This window comes from Ranitomeya variabilis, chromosome 2 (assembly GCF_051348905.1).
Source record: "Ranitomeya variabilis isolate aRanVar5 chromosome 2, aRanVar5.hap1, whole genome shotgun sequence".
NCBI classification, from domain to species: Eukaryota; Metazoa; Chordata; class Amphibia; order Anura; family Dendrobatidae; genus Ranitomeya; species Ranitomeya variabilis.
Window position 1 is genome coordinate 84,003,948 of NC_135233.1, and position 18,423 is coordinate 84,022,370.

The following is an 18,423-nucleotide window of genomic DNA, read 5'->3' on the forward strand; positions in this document are numbered from 1 at the left end:
TTTTTCAAAACTAAAAAAAACTCACAATGCACTGTAATAAATTATTATCCACAGCAGAATTTCTAAACAATTTATAAGTCGTAAAGAACTGAAAATTGTAAAATTTGTTGAATTTTCAGCAATAAGAGGTCAGTGGCTGAAATCAAAAGCACTGCATCTTAACGGGCCAAGTTACATGTTAACAGGTCAGGTTACATGTTAACAGGCCAGGTTACATGTTAACATAGGACCCCTTACTTGATATCACCTTCACAATTCTTGCATCCATTGAAAATGTGAGTTTTTGGATAGTTTCTGCTTGAATTTCTTTTCACAGCGTCAGAATAGCCTCACAATCTTTTTATTTATGATTCTCCAAAGGTTCTCAATAGGGTTGAGGTCAGAAGATGATGGTGGCCATATCATGAGTTTCTCTCCTTTTTTGCCCATAGCAGCCAATAACTCAGTGGTATTCTTTGCAGCATGAGATGGTGCAATGCCATAGATAATGATTATTTTGCTAGGATGGAGTGGTTCTTCGTTTTTTATACCATGGAAGAAAGTTATCAGTCAGAAACCCTATACACAGTGGGTATGTAAAGTATTCAGACCCCTTTAAATTTTTCACTCCTTATTTCATTGCAGCCATTTAGTAAATTCAATTTAAATTCATTTTTTTCTCATTAATGTACACTCTGCACCCCATCTTGACTGCAAAAAACAGAAATGTAGACATTTTTGCATATTTATTAAAAAAGAAAAACTGAAATCTCACATGGTCATAAGTATTCAGACCCTTTGCTCAGACACTCATATTTAAGTCACATGCTGTCCATTTCCTTGTGATACTCCTTGAGATGGTTCTACTCCTTCATTGGAGTCCAGCTGGGTTTAATTAAACTCATAGGACTTGATTTGGAAAGGCACACAACTGTCTATACAAGACCTCACAACTCACAGCGCATGTCAGATCAAATAAGAATCATGAGGTCAAAGGAACTGGCCAAGGAGCTCAGAGACAGACTTGTGGCAAGGCACAGATCTGGCCAAGGTTACAAAAGAATTTCTGCAGTACTCAAGGTTCCTAAGAGCACAGTGACCTCCATAATCCTTAAATGGAAGAAGTTTGAGACCACCGGAAGTCTTCCTAGACCTGGCCGTCCAGCCAAACTGAGCAATCGTGGGAGAAGGCTTGGTGAGAGAGGTAAAGAAGAACCCCAAGATCACTGTGGCTGAGCTCCAGAAATGCAGTGGGGAGATGGGAGAAAGTTCCACAAAGTCAACTATCACTGCAGCCCTCCACCAGCTGAGCCTTTATGGCAAAGTGGCCTGACAAAGGCTTCTCCTCAGTGCAAGACATATGAAAGCCCGCATAGAGTTTGCTAAAAACACATGAAGGACTCCCAGACTATGAGAAATAAGATTTGCTGGTCTGATGAGACAAAGATAAACCTCTTTGGTGATAATTCTAAGCGGTATGTGTGGAGAAAACCAGGCACTGCTCATCACCCACCCAGTACAATCCCAACAGTAATACATGGTGGTGGCAACATCATGCTATGGGGGGGTGTTTTTCAGCTGCAGGGACAGGACGACTGGTTGCCATTGAAGGAAATATGAATGTGGCCAAGTAAAGAGATATCCTGGATGAAAACCTCTTCCAGAGTGCTCTGGAACTCAAACTTGGCTGAAGGTTCACCTTCCATCAAGACACTGACCCTAAGCACACAGCTAAAATAACAAAGGAGTGGCTTCAGAACAACTCTGTGACCATTCTTGACTGGCCCAGTGTAACAACTCTGCTGGCATCACGGCATGGCCTCTCATTTCTCACACTATCTTACCCACTGCTCCAGGCCATGATGTGGTTTCTGTTTCTTATCAGCTCCATATTCCTCTGCTCTCTGCATGTTTCCTGGCTGTGTGCATAGAGGGGGGGGGTGGGAGCGGCGACTGAACTCTCTGGTTCTTATAGGAATCAGGTGCACCCGTCTAATCTGTTCCTGACCAATTACCAAGAGGCCTCGAGTATTTAGTGCAGCTCCACTGTTATGATGACCTGGTGGTTAGGAGCACTCGGAATGACCTGATGAGCAAACTAGTAATACAGGACAAGCTCTGGGAAGTGGGAGCTCTGCTGACCGCAACCCCTAATCCTATCACAACAACTAGAAATAGCCGTGGAGCGTACCTGACTCTGCCTAGACGCCTCTTCACAGCCTAAGAGCTAACTACCCCTAAAGATAGAAAATAAAGCCTACCTTGCCTCAGAGAAATTTCCCAAAGAAATAGGCAGCCCCCCACACATATTGACTGTGAGTTAAGATGGAAGTCACAAACACAGGAATGAAATAGGTTTCAGCAAAGGAGGCCAGACTTAACTAAACAGACTGAGGATAGAAAAGGTATCTTTGCGGTCAGCATAAAAAACTACCAAAAAACCACGCAGAGTGTGCAAAAGAGACCCCCGCACCGACTCACGGCGCGGGGTGCCACTCTGCATCCCAGAGCTTCCAGCTAGCAAGGCAAAATCATGATAGCAAGCTGGACAAGAAAACAGTGGTAAACAAATAAGCTAGCAGGGACTTAGCTTTTGCTGGAGTAGACAGGTCATCTGAAAGATCCAAAAGAGAACTGAACCAGTACTAGGACATTGACAGCTGGCATCAAGTAACGATCTGAGTGGAGTTAAATAGAGCAGCCAGCCTAGAACTAAACGAGGTCAGCTGAGGAAAGAACCTCAGAACCAGCAGCTCCACTCACAGCCACCAGAGGGAGTCCATGGACAGAACTGGCCGAAGTACCATTCATAACCACAGGAGGGAGTTCGAGAACAGAATTCACAACAGTATCCTCCCCCTTGAGGAGGGGTCACCGAACCCTCACCAGAGCCCCCAGGCCGCTCAGGACGAGCCAAATGAAAGGTACGAACAAGATCGGCAGCATGAACATCAGAGGCAACCACCCAGGAATTATCCTCCTGACCATAACCTTTCCACTTGACTAGGTACTGAAGTTTCCGTCTCGAAATACGAGAATCTAAAATCTTCTCAACCACATACTCCAACTCCCCCTCAACCAACACCGGGGCAGGAGGGTCAACGGAGGGAACCATAGGAGCCACATATCTCTGCAATAACGACCTATGGAACACATTATGGATGGCGAAAGAAGCTGGAAGGTCCAAACGAAATGACACAGGATTAAGAATTTCGGAAATCTTATAAGGACCAATGAAACGAGGCTTAAACTTAGGAGACGAAACCTTCATAGGAACATAACGAGACGACAACCAAACCAAATCCCCAACACGAAGTCGGGGACCAACACAGCGACGGCGGTTAGCGAAACGTTGAGCCTTCTCCTGGGACAATGTCAAATTGTCCACCACGTGAGTCCAAATTTGCTGCAACCTGTCCACCACAGAATCCACACCACAGTCCGAAGGCTCAACCTGCCCTGAAGAAAAACGAGTGTGGAAACCAGAATTACAGAAAAAAGGCGAAACCAAAGTGGCCGAGCTGGCCCGATTATTAAGGGCGAACTCAGCCAAAGGCAAGAAGGACACCCAATCATCCTGATCAGCAGAAACAAAGCATCTCAGATATGTTTCCAAAGTCTGATTGGTTCGTTCGGTTTGGCCATTTGTCTGAGGATGGAAAGCTGAAGAAAAAGACAAATCAATGCCCAACTTAGAACAAAAGGACCGCCAAAACCTTGAAACATAGTAAATATAGAAAAAATAGTAAATATAGAAAAACTGACTGAACAGCCATCTAGTCTGAACTGGTGCATAACCAAAAAGTCTTACATAGCAAATAGATAATGGCTGCACTCAAGTTTATTGTGCTAAAGCAAGGAAATGTGCAATACATGAAATGTGAACAGCATAATGGCTTGTGAAATTTATGAAAAAACACATGAGATTTTTAGCACAAAATTTGGCCAAATATTGTGAGCCCATTCACCAAACGTCAAGGTAATCTCAGATCGAATGGGTAACTAACCTGTCTGCCTAGTGTGAACACTTACCTATGGCTAATAAAATGGTAAAGCCTGTATTTATAGAGGAGGTTAGAACCAACTGTGTTTGGATGTAGTTAAAATCACAGCATGGTGAAGGGCGGGGCGTTCAAGTCAGAAAAAGCAATACATAGTAAATATAGAAAAACTGACTGAACAGCCATCTAGTCTGAACTGGTGCATAACCAAAAAGTCTTACATAGCAAATAGATAATGGCAGCACTCAAGTTTATTGTGCTAAAGCAAGGAAATGTGCAATACATGAAATGTGAACAGCATAATGGCTTGTGAAATTTATGAAAAAACACATGAGATTTTTAGCACAAAATTTGGCCAAATATTGTGAGCCCATTCACCAAACGTCAAGGTAATCTCAGATCGAATGGGTAACTAACCTGTCTGCCTAGTGTGAACACTTACCTATGGCTAATAAAATGGTAAAGCCTGTATTTATAGAGGAGGTTAGAACCAACTGTGTTTGGATGTAGTTAAAATCACAGCATGGTGAAGGGCGGGGCGTTCAAGTCAGAAAAAGCAATACATAGTAAATATAGAAAAACTGACTGAACAGCCATCTAGTCTGAACTGGTGCATAACCAAAAAGTCTTACATAGCAAATAGATAATGGCTGCACTCAAGTTTATTGTGCTAAAGCAAGGAAATGTGCAATACATGAAATGTGAACAGCATAATGGCTTGTGAAATTTATGAAAAAACACATGAGATTTTTAGCACAAAATTTGGCCAAATATTGTGAGCCCATTCACCAAACATCAAGGTAATCTCAGATCGAATGGGTAACTAACCTGTCTGCCTAGTGTGAACACTTACCTATGTGTTGTGAATTTGGTTTCTGGGCTCCCCCGGTGGTCACTGGTGGTACTGAACTTGTGTGCTTCATCGCCTCTGTTCACCTGTTTCCATCAGGATGTGGGAGTTGTCTATTTAGCCTTGCTCCTCAGTCATTTCTATGCCGGCCAACAATGTTACCAGAAGCCTTTCTGTTGCATGTTCCTGCTCCTAGACTACTATCAGCTAAGTTGGACTTGTAGTCCTAAGTTTGTTTTGCATTTTTGTTCCAGTTCTCTGTGATTGTTTATTTCTGAGGCTGGAAGCTCTTGTGAGCTGGAATTGCCACTCTGGTGTCATGAGTTGATATTAGAGTCTTAAAGTAATTCCAGGATGGTGTTTTGAAAGGGTTTTCAGCTGACTGTGAAGTTCCCTTTTCTGTCTTCCTACTATCTAGTAAGCGGACCTCAATTTGCTAAACCTATCTTCATACTTCGTATGTCAATTTCCTCTGAAATCACCGACAATATATGTGGGGGCTACTGTCTGCCTTTTGGGGAAAATTTCTCTAGAGGTAAGCCAGGTCTGTATTTTCCTCTGCTAGGGTCAGTCAGTTCTCCGGCTGGCGCTGGGCGTCTAGGGATAAAACGTAGGCACGCTACCCGGCCACTGTTATTTGTGCGGTAGGTTTAGCTCACAGTCAGCTCGAGTTCCCATCTTCCAAGAGCCATTCCTTTTTGTATGCTTTACTACGTTCTCTTGCCATTGAGAACCATGACAGTTTGGCCGGCCAAGGGTTAAAATTATTGGCAGAAGAAAGGAGAGAAAAGAAGTCTGCAGAGAATTTTTTATTTTTTTTTTCTGAGTTTGCTCATTAGTTGATTTACTAGCTTCTCTGCTTACTGCAGCCTTCGTCTCTCTCTCCTTCTAATCCTTGAATGGTTCTGACTTCACCTGATGAAAATGGATCCTCAGGGTTTAGCTACAGGTCTGAACAATCTCGCTATGAAGGTTCAAAGTTTACAGGATTTTGTAATTCATGCTCCTATATCTGAACCTAGAGTACCTTTGCCTGAATTTTTCTCCGGGGATAGATCTCGCTTCCAGAATTTCAAACATAATTGTAAATTATTTTTGTCTCTGAGATCTCGCTCCGCTGGAGATCCTGCACAGCAGGTCAGGATTGTAATATCCTTGCTCCGGGGCGACCCTCAGGATTGGGCATTTGCTTTGGCACCAGGGGATCCTGCGTTGCTCAGTGTGGATGCGTTTTTCCTGGCTTTGGGGTTGCTTTATGAGGAACCTCATTTAGAGATTCAGGCTGAAAAAGCCTTGATGGCCCTGTCTCAAGGGCAAGATGAGGCTGAAATATACTGCCAAAAATTTCGTAAGTGGTCTGTGCTTACTCAGTGGAATGAGTGCGCCCTGGCGGCGAATTTCAGAGAGGGTCTCTCTGATGCCATTAAAGATGTTATGGTGGGGTTCCCTGTGCCTGCAGGTCTGAATGAGTCCATGACAATGGCTATTCAGATTGATCGGCGTTTGCGGGAGCGCAAACCTGTGCACCATTTGGCGGTGTCTACTGAGAGGGCGCCAGAGATTATGCAATGTGATAGAATTCTGTCCAGAAGCGAACGACAGAATTTTAGGCGAAAAAATGGGTTATGCTTCTATTGTGGCGATTCAACTCATGTTATATCAGCATGTTCTAAACGTACTAAGAAGGTTGATAAGTCTGTTTCAATTGGTACTTTACAGTCCAAGTTTATTCTATCTGTGACCCTGATTTGCTCTTTATCGTCTATTACCGCGGACGCCTATGTCGACTCTGGCGCCGCTTTGAGTCTTATGGATTGGTCCTTTGCCAAACGCTGTGGGTTTAATTTAGAGCCTCTGGAAGTTCCTATACCTCTGAAGGGTATTGACTCCACGCCATTGGCTAGTAATAAACCACAATACTGGACACAAGTAACTATGCGTATTAATCCGGATCACCAGGAGATTATTCGCTTCCTTGTGTTGTATAATCTACATGATGTGTTGGTGCTTGGATTGCCATGGCTGCAATCTCATAACCCAGTCCTCGACTGGAAAGCTATGTCTGTGTTAAGCTGGGGATGTCAGGGGACTCATGGGGACGTACCTTTGGTTTCCATTTCGTCATCTATTCCCTCTGAGATTCCGGAATTTTTATCTGATTATCGTGACGTTTTTGAGGAGCCTAAACTTGGTTCACTACCTCCGCACAGAGATTGCGATTGTACAATAGATCTGATTCCGGGCAGTAAGTTTCCAAAGGGTCGTTTATTTAATCTATCTGTGCCTGAACACGCTGCTATGCGGGAATATATTAAGGAGTCCTTGGAAAAGGGACATATTCGTCCTTCGTCATCTCCCTTAGGAGCCGGTTTTTTCTTTGTATCTAAAAAAGATGGCTCTTTGAGGCCGTGTATTGATTATCGGCTTTTGAATAAAATCACGGTTAAATATCAGTATCCTTTGCCACTGCTTACTGATTTGTTTGCTCGAATAAAGGGGGCCAAGTGGTTCTCTAAGATTGATCTTCGTGGGGCGTATAATTTAGTGCGAATTAAGCAGGGGGATGAGTGGAAAACCGCATTTAATACGCCTGAGGGCCATTTTGAGTATTTAGTAATGCCTTTTGGTCTTTCAAATGCCCCTTCAGTCTTTCAGTCTTTTATGCATGACATTTTCCGTGAATATTTGGATAAATTTATGATTGTGTATCTGGATGATATTTTGATTTTTTCGGACGACTGGGACTCTCATGTCCAACAGGTCAGGAGGGTTTTTCAGGTTTTGCGCTCTAATTCCTTGTGTGTAAAGGGTTCTAAGTGCGTTTTTGGGGTTCAAAAGATTTCGTTTCTGGGGTACATTTTTTCCCCCTCTTCCATTGAGATGGACCCTGTCAAGGTTCAGGCTATTTGTGATTGGACGCAGCCCTCTTCTCTTAAGAGCCTTCAGAAGTTTTTGGGCTTTGCTAATTTTTATCGTCGATTTATAACTGGTTTTTCTGATGTTGCTAAACCGTTGACTGATTTGACTAAGAAGGGTGCTGATGTTGCTGATTGGTCCCCTGCTGCTGTGGAGGCCTTTCGGGAGCTTAAGCGCCGCTTTTCTTCCGCCCCTGTATTGCGTCAGCCTGATGTTACTCTTCCTTTTCAGGTTGAGGTCGACGCTTCAGAAATCGGAGCTGGGGCGGTTTTGTCGCAGAAAAGTTCCGACTGCTCCGTGATGAGACCTTGCGCGTTCTTTTCTCGTAAATTTTCGCCCGCTGAGCGAAATTATGATATTGGTAATCGGGAGCTCTTGGCTATGAAGTGGGCTTTTGAGGAGTGGCGTCATTGGCTTGAGGGGGCTAGACATCAGGTGGTGGTATTGACTGACCACAAGAATTTGATTTATCTTGAGTCTGCCAGGCGCCTGAATCCTAGACAGGCGCGCTGGTCGTTATTTTTCTCTCGGTTTAATTTTGTGGTTTCTTACCTACCGGGTTCTAAAAATGTGAAGGCGGATGCCCTTTCTAGGAGTTTTGAGCCTGATTCCCCTGGTAATTCTGAACCTACAGGTATCCTTAAGGATGGAGTGATATTATCTGCTGTTTCCCCAGACTTGCGTCGGGTCTTGCAGGAGTTTCAGGCGGATAGACCTGATCGTTGCCCGCCTGGTAGAATGTTTGTTCCTGATGATTGGACCAGTAGAGTCATATCGGAGGTCCATTCTTCTGCGTTAGCTGGTCATCCTGGAATCTTTGGTACCAGGGATTTGGTGGCTAGGTCCTTCTGGTGGCCTTCCCTGTCGCGAGATGTGCGAGGTTTTGTGCAGTCTTGTGATGTTTGTGCTCGGGCCAAGCCTTGTTGTTCTCGGGCTAGTGGATTGTTGTTATCTTTGCCTATTCCGAAGAGGCCTTGGACTCACATCTCCATGGATTTTATTTCTGATCTCCCTGTTTCTCAGAAGATGTCTGTCATCTGGGTGGTGTGTGACCGTTTCTCTAAGATGGTCCATTTGGTTCCCTTGCCTAAATTGCCTTCCTCATCCGAGTTGGTTCCTCTGTTTTTTCAAAATGTGGTTCGCTTGCATGGTATTCCGGAGAATATCGTGTCTGACAGGGGAACCCAATTCGTGTCTAGATTTTGGCGAGCGTTCTGTGCTAGGATGGGCATTGATTTGTCTTTTTCGTCTGCTTTCCATCCTCAGACTAATGGCCAGACCGAGCGAACTAATCAGACCTTGGAGACTTATTTGAGGTGTTTTGTGTCTGCGGATCAGGATGATTGGGTTGCCTTTTTGCCCTTGGTGGAGTTTGCCCTCAATAATCGGGCTAGTTCTGCCACCTTGGTTTCTCCTTTCTTCTGTAATTCGGGGTTTCATCCTCGTTTCTCTTCCGGTCAGGTGGAGTCTTCGGATTGTCCTGGAGTGGATGCTGTGGTGGAGAGGTTGCATCAGATTTGGGGGCATGTGGTGGACAATTTGAAGTTGTCCCAGGAGAAGACTCAGCATTTTGCCAACCGCCGTCGTTGTGTTGGTCCTCGTCTTTGTGTTGGGGACTTGGTGTGGTTGTCTTCTCGTTTTGTCCCTATGAAGGTTTCTTCTCCTAAGTTTAAGCCTCGGTTCATCGGCCCGTACAAGATATTGGAGATTCTTAACCCTGTGTCCTTTCGTTTGGACCTCCCTGCATCTTTTTCTATTCATAATGTCTTCCATCGGTCATTGTTGCGCAGGTATGAGGTACCGGTTGTGCCTTCCGTTGAGCCTCCTGCTCCGGTGTTGGTTGAGGGTGAGTTGGAGTACGTTGTCGAGAAGATCTTGGACTCCCGTGTTTCCAGACGGAGACTTCAGTATCTGGTCAAGTGGAAGGGCTACGGTCAGGAGGATAATTCTTGGGTGACAGCCTCTGATGTTCATGCCTCCGATTTGGTCCGTGCCTTTCATAGGGCTCATCCTGATCGCCCTGGTGGTTCTGGTGAGGGTTCGGTGCCCCCTCCTTGAGGGGGGGGGGTACTGTTGTGAATTTGGTTTCTGGGCTCCCCCGGTGGTCACTGGTGGTACTGAACTTGTGTGCTTCATCGCCTCTGTTCACCTGTTTCCATCAGGATGTGGGAGTTGTCTATTTAGCCTTGCTCCTCAGTCATTTCTATGCCGGCCAACAATGTTACCAGAAGCCTTTCTGTTGCATGTTCCTGCTCCTAGACTACTATCAGCTAAGTTGGACTTGTAGTCCTAAGTTTGTTTTGCATTTTTGTTCCAGTTCTCTGTGATTGTTTATTTCTGAGGCTGGAAGCTCTTGTGAGCTGGAATTGCCACTCTGGTGTCATGAGTTGATATTAGAGTCTTAAAGTAATTCCAGGATGGTGTTTTGAAAGGGTTTTCAGCTGACTGTGAAGTTCCCTTTTCTGTCTTCCTACTATCTAGTAAGCGGACCTCAATTTGCTAAACCTATCTTCATACTTCGTATGTCAATTTCCTCTGAAATCACCGACAATATATGTGGGGGCTACTGTCTGCCTTTTGGGGAAAATTTCTCTAGAGGTAAGCCAGGTCTGTATTTTCCTCTGCTAGGGTCAGTCAGTTCTCCGGCTGGCGCTGGGCGTCTAGGGATAAAACGTAGGCACGCAACCCGGCCACTGTTATTTGTGCGGTAGGTTTAGCTCACAGTCAGCTCGAGTTCCCATCTTCCAAGAGCTAGTCCTTTTTGTATGCTTTACTACGTTCTCTTGCCATTGAGAACCATGACACCTATGGCTAATAAAATGGTAAAGCCTGTATTTATAGAGGAGGTTAGAACCAACTGTGTTTGGATGTAGTTAAAATCACAGCATGGTGAAGGGCGGGGCGTTCAAGTCAGAAAAAGCAATACATAGTAAATATAGAAAAACTGACTGAACAGCCATCTAGTCTGAACTGGTGCATAACCAAAAAGTCTTACATAGCAAATAGATAATGGCTGCACTCAAGTTTATTGTGCTAAAGCAAGGAAATGTGCAATACATGAAATGTGAACAGCATAATGGCTTGTGAAATTTATGAAAAAACACATGAGATTTTTAGCACAAAATTTGGCCAAATATTGTGAGCCCATTCACCAAACGTCAAGGTAATCTCAGATCGAATGGGTAACTAACCTGTCTGCCTAGTGTGAACACTTACCTATGGCTAATAAAATGGTAAAGCCTGTATTTATAGAGGAGGTTAGAACCAACTGTGTTTGGATGTAGTTAAAATCACAGCATGGTGAAGGGCGGGGCGTTCAAGTCAGAAAAAGCAATACATAGTAAATATAGAAAAACTGACTGAACAGCCATCTAGTCTGAACTGGTGCATAACCAAAAAGTCTTACATAGCAAATAGATAATGGCTGCACTCAAGTTTATTGTGCGAAAGCAAGGAAATGTGCAATACATGAAATGTATTTTGGTGAATGGGCTCACAATATTTGGCCAAATTTTGTGCTAAAAATCTCATGTGTTTTTTCATAAATTTCACAAGCCATTATGCTGTTCACATTTCATGTATTGCACATTTCCTTGCTTTAGCACAATAAACTTGAGTGCAGCCATTATCTATTTGCTATGTAAGACTTTTTGGTTATGCACCAGTTCAGACTAGATGGCTGTTCAGTCAGTTTTTCTATATTTACTATGTATTGCTTTTTCTGACTTGAACGCCCCGCCCTTCACCATGCTGTGATTTTAACTACATCCAAACACAGTTGGTTCTAACCTCCTCTATAAATACAGGCTTTACCATTTTATTAGCCATAGGTAAGTGTTCACACTAGGCAGACAGGTTAGTTACCCATTCGATCTGAGATTACCTTGACGTTTGGTGAATGGGCTCACAATATTTGGCCAAATTTTGTGCTAAAAATCTCATGTGTTTTTTCATAAATTTCACAAGCCATTATGCTGTTCACATTTCATGTATTGCACATTTCCTTGCTTTAGCACAATAAACTTGAGTGCAGCCATTATCTATTTGCTATGTAAGACTTTTTGGTTATGCACCAGTTCAGACTAGATGGCTGTTCAGTCAGTTTTTCTATATTTACTATGTATTGCTTTTTCTGACTTGAACGCCCCGCCCTTCACCATGCTGTGATTTTAACTACATCCAAACACAGTTGGTTCTAACCTCCTCTATAAATATAGGCTTTACCATTTTATTAGCCATAGGTAAGTGTTCACACTAGGCAGACAGGTTAGTTACCCATTCGATCTGAGATTTCCTTGACGTTTGGTGAATGGGCTCACAATATTTGGCCAAATTTTGTGCTAAAAATCTCATGTGTTTTTTCATAAATTTCACAAGCCATTATGCTGTTCACATTTCATGTATTGCACATTTCCTTGCTTTAGCACAATAAACTTGAGTGCAGCCATTATCTATTTGCTATGTAAAACCTTGAAACAAACTGGGAACCTCTGTCCGACACGATGTTCTCCGGAATGCCATGTAAACGAACCACATGCTGGAAAAATAGTGGAACCAAATCAGAGGAGGAAGGCAATTTAGGCAAAGGTACCAAATGGACCATCTTAGAGAAGCTATCACAAACCACCCAGATAACCGACATCCTTTGAGAGACAGGGAGATCTGAAATAAAATCCATGGAAATATGCGTCCAGGGCCTTTTCGGGACCGGCAAGGGCAAAAGCAACCCACTGGCACGAGAACAACAGGGCTTAGCCCGAGCACAAGTCCCACAGGACTGCACAAAAGAACGCACATCCCGTGACAAGGAAGGCCACCAAAAGGATCTAGCCACCAAATCTCTGGTACCAAAGATTCCAGGGTGACCAGCCAACACCGAACAATGAACCTCAGAGATAACTCTACTAGTCCATCTATCAGGGACAAACAGCTTCTCCGCTGGGCAACGGTCAGGTCTATCAGCCTGAAACTCCTGCAGCACCCGCCGCAAATCAGGGGAGATGGCAGACAAAATTACCCCCTCTTTGAGAATACCAGCCGGCTCAGGAACTCCCGGAGAATCAGGCACAAAACTCCTTGAAAGGGCATCAGCCTTCACATTCTTAGAACCCGGAAGGTACGAAACCACAAAATCGAAGCGGGAGAAAAACAGCGACCATCGAGCCTGTCTAGGATTCAACCGCTTGGCAGACTCGAGATAAGTCAGATTCTTGTGATCAGTCAAGACCACCACGCGATGCTTGGCTCCTTCAAGCCAATGTTGCCACTCCTCAAACGCCCACTTCATAGCCAACAACTCTCGATTGCCCACATCATAATTGCGCTCAGCAGGCGAAAACTTTCTAGAAAAGAAAGCACATAGTTTCATCACCGAGCCATCAGAACCTCTTTGAGATAAAACAGCCCCTGCTCCAATCTCAGAAGCATCCACCTCGACCTGAAACGGGAGCGAAACATCTGGCTGACACAACACAGGGGCAGAAGAAAAACGACGCTTCAACTCCTGAAAAGCCTCAACGGCCGCAGAGGACCAATTGACCACATCCGCACCTTTCTTGGTTAAATCAGTCAATGGTTTAACAACACTAGAAAAATTAGCGATGAAGCGACGGTAAAAATTAGCAAAGCCCAGGAATTTCTGAAGGCTCTTCACAGAAGTAGGCTGAGTCCAATCATAAATGGCCTGAACTTTAACAGGGTCCATCTCGATAGTAGAAGGGGAAAAAATGAAGCCCAAAAATGAAACCTTCTGAACTCCAAAGAGACATTTAGACCCCTTCACAAACAAGGAATTAGCACGAAGGACCTGGAACACCATTCTGACCTGCTTCACATGAGACTCCCAATCGTCCGAAAAGACCACAATATCATCCAAATATACAATCATGAATCTATCCAGGTACTTTCGGAAGATGTCATGCATAAAGGACTGAAACACAGATGGAGCATTAGAAAGCCCGAATGGCATCACCAGGTACTCAAAATGGCCCTCGGGCGTATTAAATGCTGTTTTCCATTCGTCGCCCCGTTTAATACGCACAAGATTATACGCCCCTCGAAGATCTATCTTGGTGAACCAGCTAGCCCCCTTAATCCGAGCAAACAAATCAGACAGTAGCGGCAAAGGGTACTGAAATTTGACGGTGATTTTATTGAGAAGGCTGTAATCTATACAAGGTCTCAGAGAACCATCCTTCTTGGCCACAAAAAAGAACCCTGCTCCCAACGGTGACGACGACGGGCGAATATGCTCTTTCTCCAAGGACTCCTTTATATAACTCCGCATAGCGGCGTGTTCTGGCACAGATAAATTGAACAGTCGGCCCTTCGGAAACTTACTACCAGGAATCAAATTAATAGCACAATCGCAATCCCTATGAGGAGGTAGGGCACTGGATTTGGGCTCATCAAATACATCCCGGTAATCTGACAAGAACTCAGGGACTTCAGAAGGATGGGAAGACGAAATTGACAACAATGGGATATCCCCATGTACCCCTTGACAACCCCAACTGGATACAGACATTGATTTCCAATCCAATACTGGATTATGGACCTGTAGCCATGGCAAACCCAAAACGACCACATCATGCAGATTATGCAACACCAAAAAGCGAATATCCTCCTGATGTGCAGGAGCCATGCACATGGTCAATTGAGTCCAGTACTGAGGCTTATTCTTGGCCAAAGGCATAGCATCAATTCCTCTCAATGGAATAGGATACTGTAAGGGCTCCAAGAAAAAACCACAGCGCCTGGCAAACTCCAAGTCCATCAAATTCAGGGCAGCGCCTGAATCCACAAATGCCATAACAGAATAGGACGACAAAGAGCAAATCAGAGTAACGGAAAAAAAAATTTTTGGCTGTACCGTACCAATGGTGGCAGACCTAGCGAACCGCTTAGTGTGCTTAGGACAATCAGAGATAGCATGAGTGGAGTCACCACAGTAAAAACACAGCCCATTCTGATGTCTGTATTCTTGCCGTTCAGCTCTGGTCAAGGTCCTATCACATTGCATAAGCTCAGGCCTCTGCTCAGAAGATACCGCCAAATGGTGCACAGTTTTGCGCTCACGTAAGCGTCAATCGATCTGAATGGCCAAGGACATAGACTCATTCAGACCTGCAGGCGTGGGGAATCCCACCATAACATCCTTAAGGGCTTCAGAAAGACCCTTTCTGAAAATTGCCGCCAGGGCACACTCATTCCACTGAGTAAGCACAGACCACTTTCTAAACTTCTGACAATATACCTTCGCTTCATCCTGACCCTGACACAAAGCCAGCAAGATTTTCTCTGCCTGATCCACTGAGTCTGGTTCATCATAAAGCAATCAAGCGCCAGAAAAAACGCATCACATTACGCAATGCAGGATCTCCTGGCGCAAGGGAAAATGCCCAGTCTTGAGGGTCGCCACGTAGCAAAGAAATAATAATTTTTACTTGCTGAATGGGGTCACCAGAGGAGCGGGGTTTCAAAGCAAAAAACAGTCTACAATTATTTTTGAAATTCAGGAACTTAGATCTATCCTTAGAAAACAAATCAGGAATTGGAATTCTGGGTTCTAACATCGGGTTCTGAACTACATAATCTTGAATGCCTTGTACCCTTGCAGTGAGTTGATCCACACAAGGGGATAGACCTTGAATGTCCATATCTACACCTGTGTCCTGAACCACCCAGAGATTTAGGGGAAAAGAAAAACAAAACACGCTACAGAGGAAAAAAAAAAATGGTCTCAGAACTTCTCTTATTCCTCTATTGAGATGCATTAACACTTTACTGGCCAGCTGTACTGTTATGATGACCTGGTGGTTAGGAGCACTCGGAATGACCTGATGAGCAAACTAGTAATACAGGACAAGCTCTGGGAAGTGGGAGCTCTGCTGACCGCAACCCCTAATCCTATCACAACAACTAGAAATAGCCGTGGAGCGTACCTGACTCTGCCTAGACGCCTCTTCGCAGCCTAAGAGCTAACTACTCCTAAAGATAGAAAATAAAGCCTACCTTGCCTCAGAGAAATTTCCCAAAGAAATAGGCAGCCCCCCACACATATTGACTGTGAGTTAAGATGGAAGTCACAAACACAGGAATGAAATAGGTTTCAGCAAAGGAGGCCAGACTTAACTAAACAGACTGATAGAAAAGGTATCTTTGTGGTCAGCATAAAAAACTACCAAAAAACCACGCAGAGTGTGCAAAAGAGACCCCCGCACCGACTCACGGCGCGGAGGTGCCACTCTGCATCCCAGAGCTTCCAGCTAGCAAGGCAAAATCATGATAGCAAGCTGGACAAGAAAACAGTGGTAAACAAATAAGCTAGCAGGGACTTAGCTTTTGCTGGAGTAGACAGGTCATCTGAAAGATCCAAAAGAGAACTGAACCAGTACTAGGACATTGACAGCTGGCATCAAGTAATGATCTGAGTGGAGTTAAATAGAGCAGCCAGCCTAGAACTAAACGAGGTCAGCTGAGGAAAGAACCTCAGAACCAGCAGCTCCACTCACAGCCACCAGAGGGAGTCCATGGACAGAACTCGCCGAAGTACCATTCATAACCACAGGAGGGAGTTCGAGAACAGAATTCACAACACTCCATCCAGTGGACTGGGCCTGTGCAATGTGTTAGCTCAGTTTGTGTTTAGCTTCTGAGTTTGCCAGGCCTTGCTCTGTGTTACTCCCTCTCCGTAGGCTTTTCTCAGTGTTCTTGCCTTGATCTTGTTGTCTGCCCTCCAGGAGGCAGAATATCCTGGTCCCTGTGTCTTTGTTCTTGTTCCTTGTCTTGTTCCATTACCTTGTCTGAACTTAGTCCTATCTCTGTCTCCTTGTCTGTGGCTTTCTTCTCTGCTGTGTCTTTCCTTGTGTTCTCAGTCTGCTTATGCTCCGCACTCTTGCGGCTCTGCCTGCTCCGAACCCTTGTGACTTTGCCTGGCTCCGCTCTCTTGCAGCTTTATCTCTCCCTGCACTCCTGCAGTTCTGCTCTGTTCTACTCTGCTCTGCTCCTGTTGCTGCAAGGAACCTCTTGCTGCAGCTCCTCTCCACATTCCTTGTGGCTCCGCTCTGCTTAGCTTCTGCTGCTGCAGTAATCTCTTGCGGCAGCTCCTCTCCGCATTCCTTGCGGTTCCGCTCTGCTTAGCTTTTGTTGCTGCACTATCTCTTGCTGCTCTTCTGCTCCTATCTGCAGCCTTGCACTTCTCTTCCTGTGTGAACAGGTCCCAACCTGTTCATTCATACTTCATTCCTTCCTGCTTGTTTCCCTACCTTCACCTCCTGTGTGAAAAGGTCCCAACCTGTTCCTTCATACATCATATCTGTACCTGCATCTCCTGTGTGAACAGGTCCCTACCTGTTCCTTCATACACCTCACCAACCTGTCCTGTGTCGGCCGTGCCTGCCAGCCCTGTGTTCTCTGCTGTGCCTGCCAGCCCTGTGTTCTCTGCCGTGCCTGCCAGTCCTGTGTTCTCTGCCATGCCTGCCAGCCCTGTGTTCTCTGCCGGGCCTTCCAGCAGTGTGTTCTCTGCCATGCCTGCCGGCCCTGTGTTCTCTGCCATGCCTGCCAGCCCTGTGTTCTCTGCCATGCCTGCCAGCCCTGTGTTCTTTGCCGTGCCTGCCAGCCCAGTGTTCTCTGCCGTGTCTCTGCCAGCCCTGTGGTCTCTGCAGTGTCTCTGCTAGCCCTGTGTTCTCTGCCGTGTCTCTGCCAGCCCTGTGTTCTCTGCCGTGTCTCTGCCAGCCCTGTGTCTCAGCCGTGCCAGCCTACTCGTCTGAGCTTCAGCCGTGCTCTTCTGCCAGTCCTGCCTGATGCCTGCACCTGTCCTAGTGTTCCTGTTCTCCAAGTGGGATCAGCAGCCACAGCCAGACACCACCCTAGAGTAGCTCCTGACAGCTGCCTGCTGCACAAGCCTGACCTCACCATCAGAGGCTCCAGTGAAAATACAGGCAGCTGTCATAGTTACGGCCCTTCCAGGGTAGTCTGGTTTGTGGCACAGAGGGGCCACAAACCCCCCGAGCTCACGCCCACCAGTCAGGGCGTGAGCGTGACACCCAGCCAGAGCCCTGAGCTAAACCCAATTGAGAATCTCTGGAGAGACCTGAAATTGGCTGTCCACCAACGGTTACCATCCAACCTGACAGAACTGGAGAGGATCGGCAAGGAAGAATGGCAGAGGATCCCCAAATCCAGGTGTGAAAAAATTGTTGCACCATTCCCAAGAAGAAAAATAAACCCTCACCCAACCTGAGATCACGAAAAATGGAGACGCTATGGGTATCAGAAAATGGCGCACTTTTTTTTAACAAACTTTGGAATTTTTTTTCACCACTTTAATAAAAAAAAACCTAGACATGTTTGGTGTCTATAAACTCGTAATGGCTTGGAGTATCATAATGGCAGGTCAGTTTTAGCATTTAGTGAACATAATGAAAAAAAAAACGATTGTGGAAATGCACTTTTTTACACTTGGAATTTTTTTCCTGTTTTCCAGTACATGATATGTTAAAACCAATGGTGTTGTTCAAAAGCACAACTGGTCCCGCAAAAAAACAAGCCCTCACATGGCCATATTGACAGAAAAATAAACAAGTTATGGCTCTGGGAATAAGGGGAGCAAAAAACTAAAATGCAAAAACAAAAATACTTCCGTCATGAAGGGGTTAATTAATGATTCCCTAATTA

The 18,423-nt window shown here is 45.1% G+C and overlaps 1 protein-coding gene across 1 annotated transcript in view; it reads right to left on the reverse strand.

Moving 5' to 3' along the window:
• LOC143804483 (retinol dehydrogenase 7-like) overlaps nucleotides 1-18,423 on the reverse strand; it is a 93,148-nt gene that overhangs the window by 25,864 nt on the left and 48,861 nt on the right. The gene's annotated exons all lie outside the window — the stretch shown is intronic.